Below are 13,184 nucleotides of genomic sequence, written 5' to 3'. Positions count from 1 at the left end.
AAGCATTGGAGGCAGATGAAGCAGCTCATGGTGTGTGAGTTGAAAAAGAAGTAGAAATAAAACTAGACATGACCATAAGAAAGAGACAAATAGTTACATGTAAACTTTCTGCTGCTGTGTTGGAATGGTTTAGAGATGTTATAACTATAAGGAAGAGGCAATTTCCTGTCTTGTTTTGGAAGATCTCAGATGACTGTAGAAAGCAGGAATGCTTGAACGTAATTTGAAGGATGAACAAGAATTCGCCACATGAAGTGGAATAAAGTAGTGCACCAGGATGCTCCTCTGGAATGATGTGGAAAGGATGGTTGGAGTCACAGCAGTTCCCTCTTTCCTATCCTGGAATTGCCACTGGGAAAACGTTGCACAGCAACTAACTGTGGTTCCCAGACACATCTCTTATGATTCAGTCCTTATCAATGGAAAGCAAACTTAAATGACACATGTCACTTCTGGGCCAGAATTTTAAGCAGTGTGTTTTCTTGTCCATTGTCTCTATTTTGTTTAGAAACAAAATCTGAAAGCCTGGGATTTGAGATCAGCCTGGGGCCTAAATCACCATGTGGAGACAAGTCATGAGCTAACCAGGAACATCCTCATTTTACATACTCATGAATAAAAAGTAAAATTCAATTTGGTTAAGACCCTGAAATGTTAAGATGTATTTGAAAGAGCACCTAGTATTACCATCTTCTGCTGCTGTACTAAAATGTTTTTAAGTTAGGACATTAAAGAAATGTGGGATAGAAGGATTGAGAATTTGGAGAGATGCAATATAAAGGGCACTTCTGTCTGGTCCTGATCTAAATTATCAAAAGTTCTTAAAGAGGTGCTAGTGAATTGGCATGTTCAAAATTCTCTTTTGAGATACAAGCACTAAAAATCACTTGATTGTCTTTGATCCCAGCTAACCTGCCCCATTAACACAGAATATCATTATAATTTGAGTCTTTCTGCATACATTTGCAATCCATGTCTGTGTCAATTTTATCTTGCTCTATTTCTATCATCCCTTTTCAGTGAGCATGTGTGCAAGAGAAGATGAGCAAGATAGAGAAATATCATTTTAAAAATGCAATAAAACATACAGTGAACTTCTAATAACCCCTGTATTCACAAGCTTATATGCCATGGAAGTCAGATTCATTGAGTGGTAAAATAATAGTACTTTTTTTTTTTTCCCTCTCCCTTCACTGAACTTATTAGTGTGTGTCTCACATTGTGAAGAAAAGAGAGTGAAATGTAACTATTTGATATCTTTATTGTGTGTGTGTTGGTGTGTATAAAGGGAGACAGGAGAAGACCTTCAAGTATCTTTGCTATATTTTCTGCAATGGGACATATTACATAACTTCTTCTTGTTGAACTGTAATTATAACAGAGCTACCTTTATAAACATGAATACAGGGGAAACTAATTAGGCGCTGACAATAAGCAAATATTATTCTCTTAATTAGATCTTCTTCTCTTGGAAATTCTGCTTTGTTCCTGCTACTCCAGTGTGAATGACATTTGAATCATAACAGTGTCTCACGGAACAGTCTTTCAGGGATGAAAAAGACAGGCGCAATGTCACAGTCAATGAATACCTTTTCAAATCTTGGCTAATCTGAAGTCAATGAAATGCGGTCCCCTAAACAGCAGCTTTTGCTGATGTGTATACCCGAATAATTACAGCCGAAGCTGTTCTAACTGCAAGTTTTTAGTATTCATATATTTTGATAGTTCTTTTGTCACATATGATTTTACATCGCTGGTTACTATCTTGTACTTGGAGCAGTGAACACTGGGTTTGGATGAGGAATCTAGAGGGTCATGCAATCAGCTGGTTCATCAGTGTTGGACTGCTCATCCTCAAAAGGCAGTCAAAATCTCTCTCACCTTCTCTCTCTCCCTTCCTCCTCTCTTCCCCACAACTGTCTCTATTCAGCACATACATTTTTAAGTAGAAATGAGAAAAGCAAAGGATCTACCAAGATCTTCTAAGAAGCTGGCACTTTGTATGAGCTGCGCTGATAGGGAAAAAGAGTAGGACATCTTCATCTCAAAACCTTTAGCCCCTGCAAGAGCCTTTCAAGAAACAAGTTTATAGAGTTGCAATAGATGGGTGAGAGTCATGGCCATGTCCCTTGCACGGTAAGCAAACTTTTTTCATCGTGGCTCTAGATAGCAGAGTTACATGACTCATTCAGGTTAGAATTTGATCAAAAAGGCCTGTGTTAAGAAACCACTGAGATTCTGTTGGGCGAGGTAGTGCATGCTTGTAATCCCAGCAGCTCAGGGGAGGCTGAGGTCGAAAGATCACGAGTTCAAAGTCAGTCTAAGCAACTTAGTGAGACTTTGTCTCAAAATAAATGATGATAATAATAATAATAATAATAAAAATAATAATAAAAACAGGCTGGGAATGTGACCTAGAGGGTTCAATTCCTGCTAGCGAAAAGAAAGAAATGACAACAAAAACAAAGAATCAAAATTAAAATCATTGATATTTCATAATTTTGACCTAGAAAATTATATTTATGTAGTTCAACCTGAAATCTACCCTCAAAGAGTTAAAAATCTAATGAGATGGAGAGTACTATTTATTAATAGATTATTACTACCCAGATGCTAATAAATGGAATAAAACAGAGTAAACTGTGCAATGGGAATATAGAGATAGAATAAATTATATCCCTCTGGGAAGAGACTGAATTTGGAAAGTGTGATATAAAAGGACTTTCATTTTGGCATTGTGTTCTTCAGGTGGTGGGAGTAAAGAGAAAGAGAGTGAAGAAGGAAGGGAAGGAGGAGTATCATGTAAGAAATTGTCAAGAAGGGGCAATTGTCTGGTATTCATTTATCTAAAAGTACATTAAACTGTTTCCACAGTCAATTAAATGTATTCTTCGAAACATGCAAATCATCTGTATTATGTAGATGTATAGACTTGGAGCTCTATTAACATTTGAATATTTGATTTATCTGCCTGTTATACAGTAACATAAACATGTGTTTGCATGCTGGTGATGCTATGTTCTATCATTCTGTATTTGGGCATACGTTTCACTTATCTAAGTCTGTTGACCAGCCACTAAACCCTGGAAAATCGTATCTGTCTTTTAGGGTTTTCCAAGAACTAAGTGAGTTTGTGTACCTTAAACAATTGCATGCCTAGAATAGATGCCATGAAAAAATCGTAATTCCTTTGTGTTTCACAATACTTGGAGAGAACATTTCCCTTTGAGACTGAAATATTCGATTTCACTAGTATTATTCAACAAGTGATACTTGTTTGAACATTGGAAAAATCGTCCTCAACATCTTTGAGGAGTGCTGCAATTGTATTTTGTTCTCTTGGTTTTTATTTCACTTTTGTAGAAAAAAAAATAAACATTTTCCTGTAGCTTTTCCATTGGTGGCCTTCAGAGAAGGAATCACTTTGAGTTCTTTATGAAATCTATGAATAAATTGCTAAGTTATAATCATTCTCAATCTCTTTTTACCCTTAACAAGCATATGTGTTTCTGCCTAATGCTTAAAAAAATCAATCAGGCTCTTTAAATGTGTATGGGGAAATGAATTTTGGAGGATTAAAGGATAAGAAGGTATAGGTTATGATCGAATGATAGTGTTGAGGCTCAGAGAAGTAGTTATCAAAGTCCAGGTCAGAAAAAAACAAATCTTAAAATTACTGGACACTCACTAGGTCGGACCTGTGTCCTATGTTGTGAGTGTTCATTATGTTAAATAGTCAAGCGATTACCATTATCCCAATGTAAGTGATGAGGAAAGTGAGTCTTAGGAAGTAGGTAATAATCACAGGTAGAAAACAAAGAAGTGGAAGTCAGAGACTGTATAGAGAGCTTCTTCTTCATACTGGCACAATGACAAGCTTCCACGCTCCCATTTCTGTGTATCAGGGTCATTGAGGAAGCTAAAGACTGTTAGTGGGACTCTACCAGTGGAAGAAACCAGAATGTACTTGGTGAAGAAGGCAGAACCCATTGATGAGTGGGTGAAGAACCTCATGTGAAATTCATTCAAGAGTTTTGGAGACTTCTGAAAGCCTCTAAACAGGAGGACATATGGAAGGACTTCCACATCCTCAACATAGACTACCCATTGGAATGCCTATATGCACAGATTGCTTTTCTTTCAGTAGTAATTCATGCAACCATTTGGTACAGAGTGTTATTTGTAAAAAAATGAAATAATATAAAAGCATTAAACAGATGTGTGCATCTGAGTCATCAGCATAACTAAATATGTGATTTCAGGTCCATGTGCTTATGGAAGAAAGAACAGAAATAGGAGGTGATGTATCCTAAATATACCCTGTGTACTACATGTGTTACTACATATGTGTGTTGTTATATATACATATATAGACACATGTATGCACAAGTATGTATATATATACCCACATATGTAACCTATTTGATTTCTACAGATGAAGAATCTAAGACTCACATATTTATAGGAATTTCATTAAAAACTAGTAACAAGGGAAGAATTGAGGTTGACTCCAAAACCCATGCACTTTCTACTGTTCCTGGTTGTAAAAGCTAACTTAAAAAAAAAAAAGATTTAAGTGGCATTCATTTCATTCCTAAATATTTATACAGCATCTACGATAGCTAGTCTTCTTCCTAGAATCCGTGTCTGAATAAACCTAAACCCTTTTCTTCTTAAGTACTCCCCATAGACTAGGAATGAGTCCTGAAACACATTTTAAAATTGATGTAAAAATAAAACGGAATGTAGAGGCAGGACTGATTCGCATGGGAATGTAAGGTGATTTTTAAGCTGAACCTTAGAGGACAATATGAACATTCCAAGTGACAAGGACGTTCCAGACAGAGGGAGCACCAGCATGGTAAGGAAGAACACAGAGCCAAAACTGGCCTGGGAGACATAAGGTTGGGATATAAATGCTGCCTGTCTCTGCTCTCAGCAGGCCTTCCCACTGCCTCCTGCTGCTCTCATCTATTTTCTTGCTCTGCAATTCCCCTGCATTCCCAAACCTACTATTACATTCCCATTCCCCCTCCTCCACCTCCTCACCTCATGTCCAAAACACATGGGTATGTGAGATAAGCCAGTGAGCAAGTTGCAAATTGGTAAGAGGAAGGGAGCAGTGTGGGAGCAGGAGAGAGGGTGAAGGGCACAGAAGCAACACACACCTAGGCCTAGAAACCCTGCCACTGCCTCCCTTCACCTTGAAACCTTCCTTGTCGTTCCATGGCCAGCGCTGTGCTTTGCCAAATGATTTTGACCGACAGCGTGCTTAGTGCCCATCAAAGGGAAAACATAAAGCAGAACATCAAGTTCCATAAGTGAGAGAATGAGTACGCATAAAGAATAAAAAAAATCACAGATTATTTACAAAGAAAAAAATAAAATGTTTGAAAAAAGATCTTGAACAGTCATCCAATCAAGAACTTAATTCATAGGCTCTCCTTAAGCAATCACCACCAGGTGATGCTAATTAGCCTGGATAGTTCACAGGTGTTACCCTGCAAGGGAAATTGAAATAAATAAATAAATAAGTAAATAAGTAAAATGCAGCTTCAATAGAGCTGCCTGCATTTCACCTCATAGCCGCCAAATATGTCAATCTGCATTGATCTTTATTTAACGTCTAATGGATTAGTTATAAAATTCATCATGGTTACCTGGAAAATATTCTTTCCTCTGTAACTATAAAGACCTGAACAATCATCTATCCATCCATCCACTTGCTTGCACATCCATGTGAGCATCTGCTTTTATACACCAGCTATCTAATGCACCATACACCAGATTCTGTACCTGGCTTTAGGGATATGGTAGTAGAATAGAAAGAATATATATATATATATATATATATATATATATATATATATATATTCTTTCTATTTATATATTCTTTTATATATATATATATATGTCTTGCTTTTATAGGTTTACAGTCTATTTAAAGAGAAATACATGAATTAAATTATAATTGAGGCAATCACCTAATTAGGTGATTGCAGTTTTAATGTCTCCAAGGGAAGAAAGGTTAAGGTCATGTAAAAACACATAAGCAAAGAGATTGAGCTACTTAATGCCCTTCCAAAATGCTTTCCTAAGTTAGTAAGAGCTGAGATGACCTGGATACATGAAATTGGAAAAGGGAAGTAGCACAGATTCCAGATAGAAGAAATGTTCCATAGCAAAGAAAAAAAAAAAAAAAAAAAAAAAAGAAAGAAAGAAAAAAGAAAAACACAAAGGAAGGCTTGTGTGGCTTGAATTCACAGCAGCAGATCATAATGCTTTTATGAGCGTGGGAAGTGAAGGGGTGCTAATATTCCTGTTAATGAATTGACATCTGAATTATTTTCAAATATCATAAGATATTTTAAGCAAGATTGTCTTTTCAGTTTCAGAGAAGGCTTCTGAATAGAAAAGAGAGGATTCCTATCATTTGTTATAGAAAAAGAATTCAGAGTGGTTGACCCAAAGGCTCTATCAGAATTTGGGTATTGAAAGATTTTTAGAGTCAGGGAAATGTTTTCTACAGGATTTAAACCCATTACAGATTGGGAAACTTTGCTTTAAGCATCATTAGTAGGGTGGACCAAAATTCAGTTCTAGGCACACAATGGGAATATGCTCATGGAAATTTATTAGCACAGGACATGTAAAGGATAGAAGTTAGATCAAGCAAACTTAAATCTACAATATTTACAATCTAAGCATGTGTACATTGGAGAAAGGAAAACACTAATCCAAGTGTGTGTGTGTGTGTGTGTGTGTGTGTTTGAGTTTGAGGGAGGACAGAGAAGGTAGATTCTTACTAACCTGTATGTGAACCTACTGACTTGCTGGTATAAACGAAATGTTCACAGTAAATGAAAGAGCTTTGGAATTTTTTTGTAAAATGTTACACTGCAGGTCATTATTTGAGGAAATATTTTTATATTTATCAGACAATTTAGCAAGTTGAATTGTAGACTGTAAAGTAATACTCAAGGGAATCAAAGACACTAGAAATGAAAGAAGCTTTTATGTAGGAAGATATCATATCTGGAACACAAGAACTGAGTAGAAGAAGAAAGTTCATGGTACCTGCAACTTTTTCATGAATTGGTTGAACTCTCTTCATCGGTGTTCATACATCACCTTGCATATTTGATTTGCACTTGGTTTATGTGCATGCTGTGTCTAAAAACTGGTTGGGTATATAAAAATATCCATGTGCACCACAGAGTGAGAGATTAATCTCTCAGCATTTGGGATGGCAGAATAAGTAACTATTTTCCACACTAGAGGGGGAATCATTTGAACCGACAAACCACTGGCTCCCCTAATGAGATTTTCTGAAAGTTTTATATTGTGTTAAATCATTTTTTAAATGGAAGAATATTTTGGTTCACAGACATAACATTAAGTAACATTAAATTATATATTGAATTACTCATATTTCAATGATATTTTACTCTTGATTAGGAGATCTTGTTAATGATGGTAACATGTCTCTAACACCTAACATTTTCTTTTTTTTTTTTTTGCGGTGCTAGGGATTAGAACCCAGGGCCCTGTGCTATACTCACTGAGCTATATCCCTAACCTGCACATCTAACATTTTCTAAAGTACCTTTATCTACAGCTGTATCTTGATAACAAATGTCAAGTTTAGAGATTTCCTTCAGAAAACAATATCCTATCAGAATGTAATCACATAGTTTTTCTTCATGGTTTTAATGGTTTTGGTGTCTCAATTTCTGACTTATGTGAACATTTTATTTGTATGGTAGTAACATAGTATTCAAAATTAAATAAATTTAAAGCAAAATCAATTTACTAAATAATATCAAAAAATTACATATGGTCAGTAAATGAAACAAATATAATGATGAAATACAGGCATGAAAAAGGATTAAGAAAATTGTGTTTTAACAGGAAAAGTATGCCCTTTGGAGTTATAAAAATTAATCTTTTTCCTTATTCTTTAATGCTAGTAAGTTACTTACCTGTTCTGAGTCTCAGTTACCACTTCTGTATTATAGGAATTATAATGATTCCGCCTGCATGAGTTTAATTTGAGGATTAAACAAGGCCAGGCTCTAGAGCTGGGGTTGTGGCTCAGTGGTAGAGTGCTTGCTTAGCATGGGTTTGATTCTCAGCACTGCATATAAGTAAGTAAATAAAATAAAGGTCCATTGACAACTATTTAAAATATTTAAAAAATAAATAAGTGAACAAGGCCAGAGGCTAATGAACCTGAGCAACAGTCATATATAGTTGAAAAGAAATACATAATTCTTATTCTCAATAAGAATTATGGAGAATACAAATTACATAGCAAAATATGAGAAGAAGCAATGAATCTTTTGGTCTTACCCAAGGCACACAATACAGAAGAGGAAAATATTTTGGAAAAAAACAAGAGTCAGCACCAGATGCAACACAATTAAACTGAACAGTCCCTCGTGTTTACAAGAAAATCCTCACTCACAATTACCCAAACAAATCTATTCACTTAGAAACCCAGAGGGCTTTAAACCAAAGCACACATCTCTTTAGGGCCTCTTAAACTATTTTTATGGCTATCTAAATTTTATACACCCAGCAACCCCAGTAATACACATCAGCAAGACTGCTATCAAGAGTTCAGATTGTTCCTACAATATACTAACTATACCATTTGATTTATCTCTGCGTGATTCCTTTCAGCGATCATTTGGGTCACCACTGCCTATCACGCATTGCATGAGAGAGTGAAAGAGAACCAAAGAGGCTTGTCATAGCCTCTGTCTTTTCAGGCATTTATATTTTCCTGCAGCATTTATCTGGTTAAATTCTAAGTACTGTATAATCAAAAGAATCCAACTTAATATTCAAGGCCATATAATGCCTCCATTTGTTCATTGAATGCATTAATGAATAATTACAGATTTTCTAAACAGTAGGTGCACACTCTGAGGCAAGCAGATTGGGAAGCTTTGTGTTGAAATGATGGAGGGATTGGATTCTTCCAAGGAATCTTATTGGTTCCTTTAAGAATCCAATTGGTTCCAATGACATAGAAACAAAGTCAAATGAGGAATTAATCCTCATCTTTCCAACATACTTCATTGTCAGATGGTCAGTGCCTGTACTTGTGGGTCTGGTTTCATCTTAAATGGAAATTTTTTTTTTTTTTTTACAAGGGTTGAGCTAAGTTTTGGATCTTCAGAGTTGGATGAAATATATAACTAATGAACTCAAAGAGAGCTATTTATAGTTCATGGAATGGATTTTCATCTAAAATTCTATGGTAGCCCTTTTTCTTTGATTAGTTCGTATGTATAAACATGGAAGGTGAATTATATCTAAGAAATATAGTTGCAGTTTTATTTAATGATAAGAACCCAGAGAATCTAATAATGTTGCATAAATATAGTTATAATTTTCTTTAATGATAGGAACATAAAGCATCTAATAAGGTTGCATAAATAGTAATAAGGTGCTTCGTAAGGTCTGGTCAGTCCCTCAAAATTTGTAACATGTTGTTGGAAATGTGGGTCTTGGGCACCCAGGAGCCAAAATAAATACTCAGAGACTAATAAGCTATATTGGTAGGACAAGAATTTTACTTCTGTGTGCAGATGGGCACAGTCTCCTTGACTATTCCTTTTCAAGTCAACTCTCTTCCTTCATGTGAGCCCAGTAGATTACCCCATACAGGATATTCACTATTGGCCATCCTGATGTGCTTGGAGAACTCGGCAATTGCTACCTAGTATAACAAAAACATGGACATTTGGACCCGTAGTATATTTGCAATCACTGTTTTCCTGTCTTTATTGCATCTACAATCATAGCAATTCCAACAAGGATTTTTTAATTAAAGAATTAAAAACAAATATAGCACATAGAAAGTCACCCTAAAATGAGCAATCCTGGTTAACTATAGGGATAAGGGAGAAATGGGAATATATTCTTTTTTTTTTCTTTTAAGCGTTTGCAAGAGCGAAATTTGAATTTGTGATTAGGCTTCTAGGTTAAATTCATAAGATAATCACTTAAAGAATTGCACACACAACTGGTCATCTTATCCTGGCGTATTATGAGAAACCAACTTCAATGCCATTGTATAAAGCTGGCATCAGTCATGGACAGAACAGTGACCCTTTTAGGGCATGAGGCAAAGAAAAGGGTTTGGGATGAGGGTAATCTCATGCCCATATTGTAACTTGAATATGGTGGCAAAATGTCTTCATGGCCAAATACAAGAAATGTTTCACTTTCCATGTTTGTTATGTTCTTTTTAAAAACTGACATCATACTGAACACTGGTTTTTCAGAAGTATCTTCATCATTTTGAGAATTAATTGGCCTACAACAATTTATTAAATCTACCCCTCCACAAGAGAAAAAATAAAAAAACTAATTTAGTAAATTCTTAAAATTGTTCCCATGGGCCTAACGTAGTAGTGATTTTCACATGAAATCAAAAGCGTTATATCGGAAGTATCTCCAATACCACTTTTTCCTCTCCATCCACTTGACAATAATTCCAGGCCTTTCTATATCTGGCTTGGGTGCTTATAATGAATTTCTAAATGCTTTTCTCTTTTATTATACTCCTTCCCCTTACTATATTGCCAATGCTGTTTGTCTCTACAAATCTCAACTCTTCTTTGTTCATTTCCTACCTAAAAACCTGTCAATATAACACTATTTCTTCTAGAATATAGTTGATCACTTTTCTGGTGATATTGAAAGCCTTCTATAATTCTATAATTCTCCATCATTCTGCTTTACTGCATTTATCCCATATGAAAATATGTCTAATATTTACTTCTTTATCCCTTCCTGTGGGTTCCTTTGGAAGATAATTTCCATGTAGATTATTTGTTATGTTATTTAACCTAATTGCAAAATACTAACGATAAAGCCCAGAGGGAGGTTTGACTATAAACATATGGAATATTTCAACATAAATATGATAGCAACATAAAGTACTGAATATTTATAAAACTGCTATATGATGGACAGCTTCTATCCATTTAGGATCTTCAAATCAATGCAGAAAAAATAGGATGTGAAATTATGTGAAGGACCATTTGTATCTTCCTGTAAATTACTTTTCCAAACTTGCTTTTCTTCTGCCTCTACAGTCAAATAATTCCCTGTATTTATAGGACACTTGCAAAGCACTTAAAACAGAACAGTATGTAAATTCACACTAAATAATGCATAATGCTTACAGGAATCTGTTTCCCAACTTGTTGCAGCCATCATCACATACTAGGAGAAAAAGAGTGGGGCAGCTGGAAGGAGGAAGCAGCTGCAGGTTTTTTAGAAGTTAAGGTAGAATCATGTGCAATGTAATGCTGCAGACTTTTATACTGGAACTAGAATCTATATGTGCTTTATTTAAATCATTTCACATCTATATGGAGGACAACAAGTTTTAGAAGAAGAATAATCAGCTTAATGGGTTCTTGATATGTATGCTTTCTATGAATGCATGAAGTGGAACAACAACATATGTTAATGAAATGTGTGGATCGGGATGAGTGTGTGTGTGCATGTGTGTGCATCAATGGGCATCGAACCTGGAGTCTCAAGCATGTTAGGCTAGGGCTGTATCATGAGCTGCATCTCCAGCCCTCAGTAAGTTCTTTTTTTTTTTTTTTTTCATTGCAAATAACTTTAAATCACAGTATTTTCAGTACACATTCCCTTAGGAATCTATCCCAAGGACAAAAAAGAACCTCAGAGATACCAAGAAATCTTACTCTGTATTCAGTGGTCTAATTGCAGGTGGTAATGTTGACACTATTATTATAAAAACAGAAAATAAGATAGAACAAATGTATTTGTCCAATATTGTTAGAAAAGAACCAAGACTTCCAGGGTAAAGAGATAAAACATAGAAATGTAAATTACAAAAGTAGAAAGTTTAAATAAAATCCTGTAATTCATGCTTTAAATTGAAAATATCCGTATTAACTCATGACTTATTTTTATTTTTCTAAAAACTAAATTTTTCCTAGTTACGTCTACTGAAAAGATTTATAAGCAACAATAATTTAATAACAACAAACACCCCTAGTTCCTGGGCTGTAGTATAGATGCCATTTTCCACTAAAAGGAACAAGGACTCCTTGAACTGGAACATCTTGTCAGGCCTAAAAACAAGAGGACTGTCAAAGATTGCTTCAATCATAAAATAATGTGGTAGTCAACTTGAAGGGGCCCCCATTGGCCAAAGATGAGACACTTCAAACATTTAAAAAATTACTGCAATTGATTGAAACATATCAAACACACAAACAGCCCTGAGTTATGACAATACCTCATATCCCCCCCTTCTCCCCCCCCCCCTGCACAGTTGGTAAAACTTCCTTAGTCACCTGCAGAAGTTGCTAGAGCACCAATCCATTATTCTGAAAACATACAAATAGAGAAAAGAATCAAGTAATTATCCTGCCTTTCCTAAACAAACACTACCTAAGAGCAATCAAACAGTTGTTATTTGATTCTTTTTTAATTTGTTCTTTTTAGATATACATGACAGTACAGTGTATTTTGAGATCTTATACATACATGGGGTATAACTTACTCTAATCAGGGTCCCATTCTTGTGGTTACACATGATGTAGAGTGAGCTGCCTGAAAGCCCCTCTCTCCTTCTCCTTGGAAACACTCAGATTGGATCTTCCCATGAGCTCAGCCTTCTCAAAAGACAGGAATAATCTTCTGCTGTCATCTTCTCCATCTCTCCAGGGCCCCAAAATGGTCTCCAATCCAGAAGCTGACTCTGCCCAGGGCATCACTGACTAAAATACTACAGGCTGCCTGCTCCCAGCTGTTCTGCAAAGAAAAGGCCTGTATCAGGGGTGGTGGAAGCTGTAAGAAGGCAAGATTTGGAATTAATTTTAATAATCAAGTTGCCTTAATTCTGCCTTGGAGAAACAGGTTTCTAATTCTAAAGAAAGGTTGACAGTCAAAAAAAAAGCATACTACAGTGACACAGCCACATCGATGTTTATAGCAGCACAATTCACAATAGCTATGGAACCAACCAGGTTCCCTTCAACGGATGAATGGATTAAGAAAATATGGTATATATACACAATGGAATATTACTGTCATGAAGAATGAAATTATGGTATTTGCCAGTAAATGGATGGAGCTGGGACTATCATGCTAAATGAAATAAGCCAATCCCCAAAAACCAA

The 13,184-nt window shown here is 35.6% G+C and overlaps 1 long non-coding RNA gene across 1 annotated transcript in view; it reads right to left on the bottom strand.

The window, feature by feature from the left end:
- Positions 1-13,184, bottom strand: part of LOC306648175 — a 125,005-nt gene that overhangs the window by 61,555 nt on the left and 50,266 nt on the right. The window lies entirely within an intron of this gene.

Source organism: Sciurus vulgaris (assembly GCF_902686455.1).
Source record: "Sciurus vulgaris genome assembly, chromosome: 17".
NCBI lineage: Eukaryota > Metazoa > Chordata > Mammalia > Rodentia > Sciuridae > Sciurus > Sciurus vulgaris.
The sequence above is the reverse complement of the archived record's forward strand: the minus strand, read 5'-3'. Positions and strand labels throughout refer to the sequence as shown.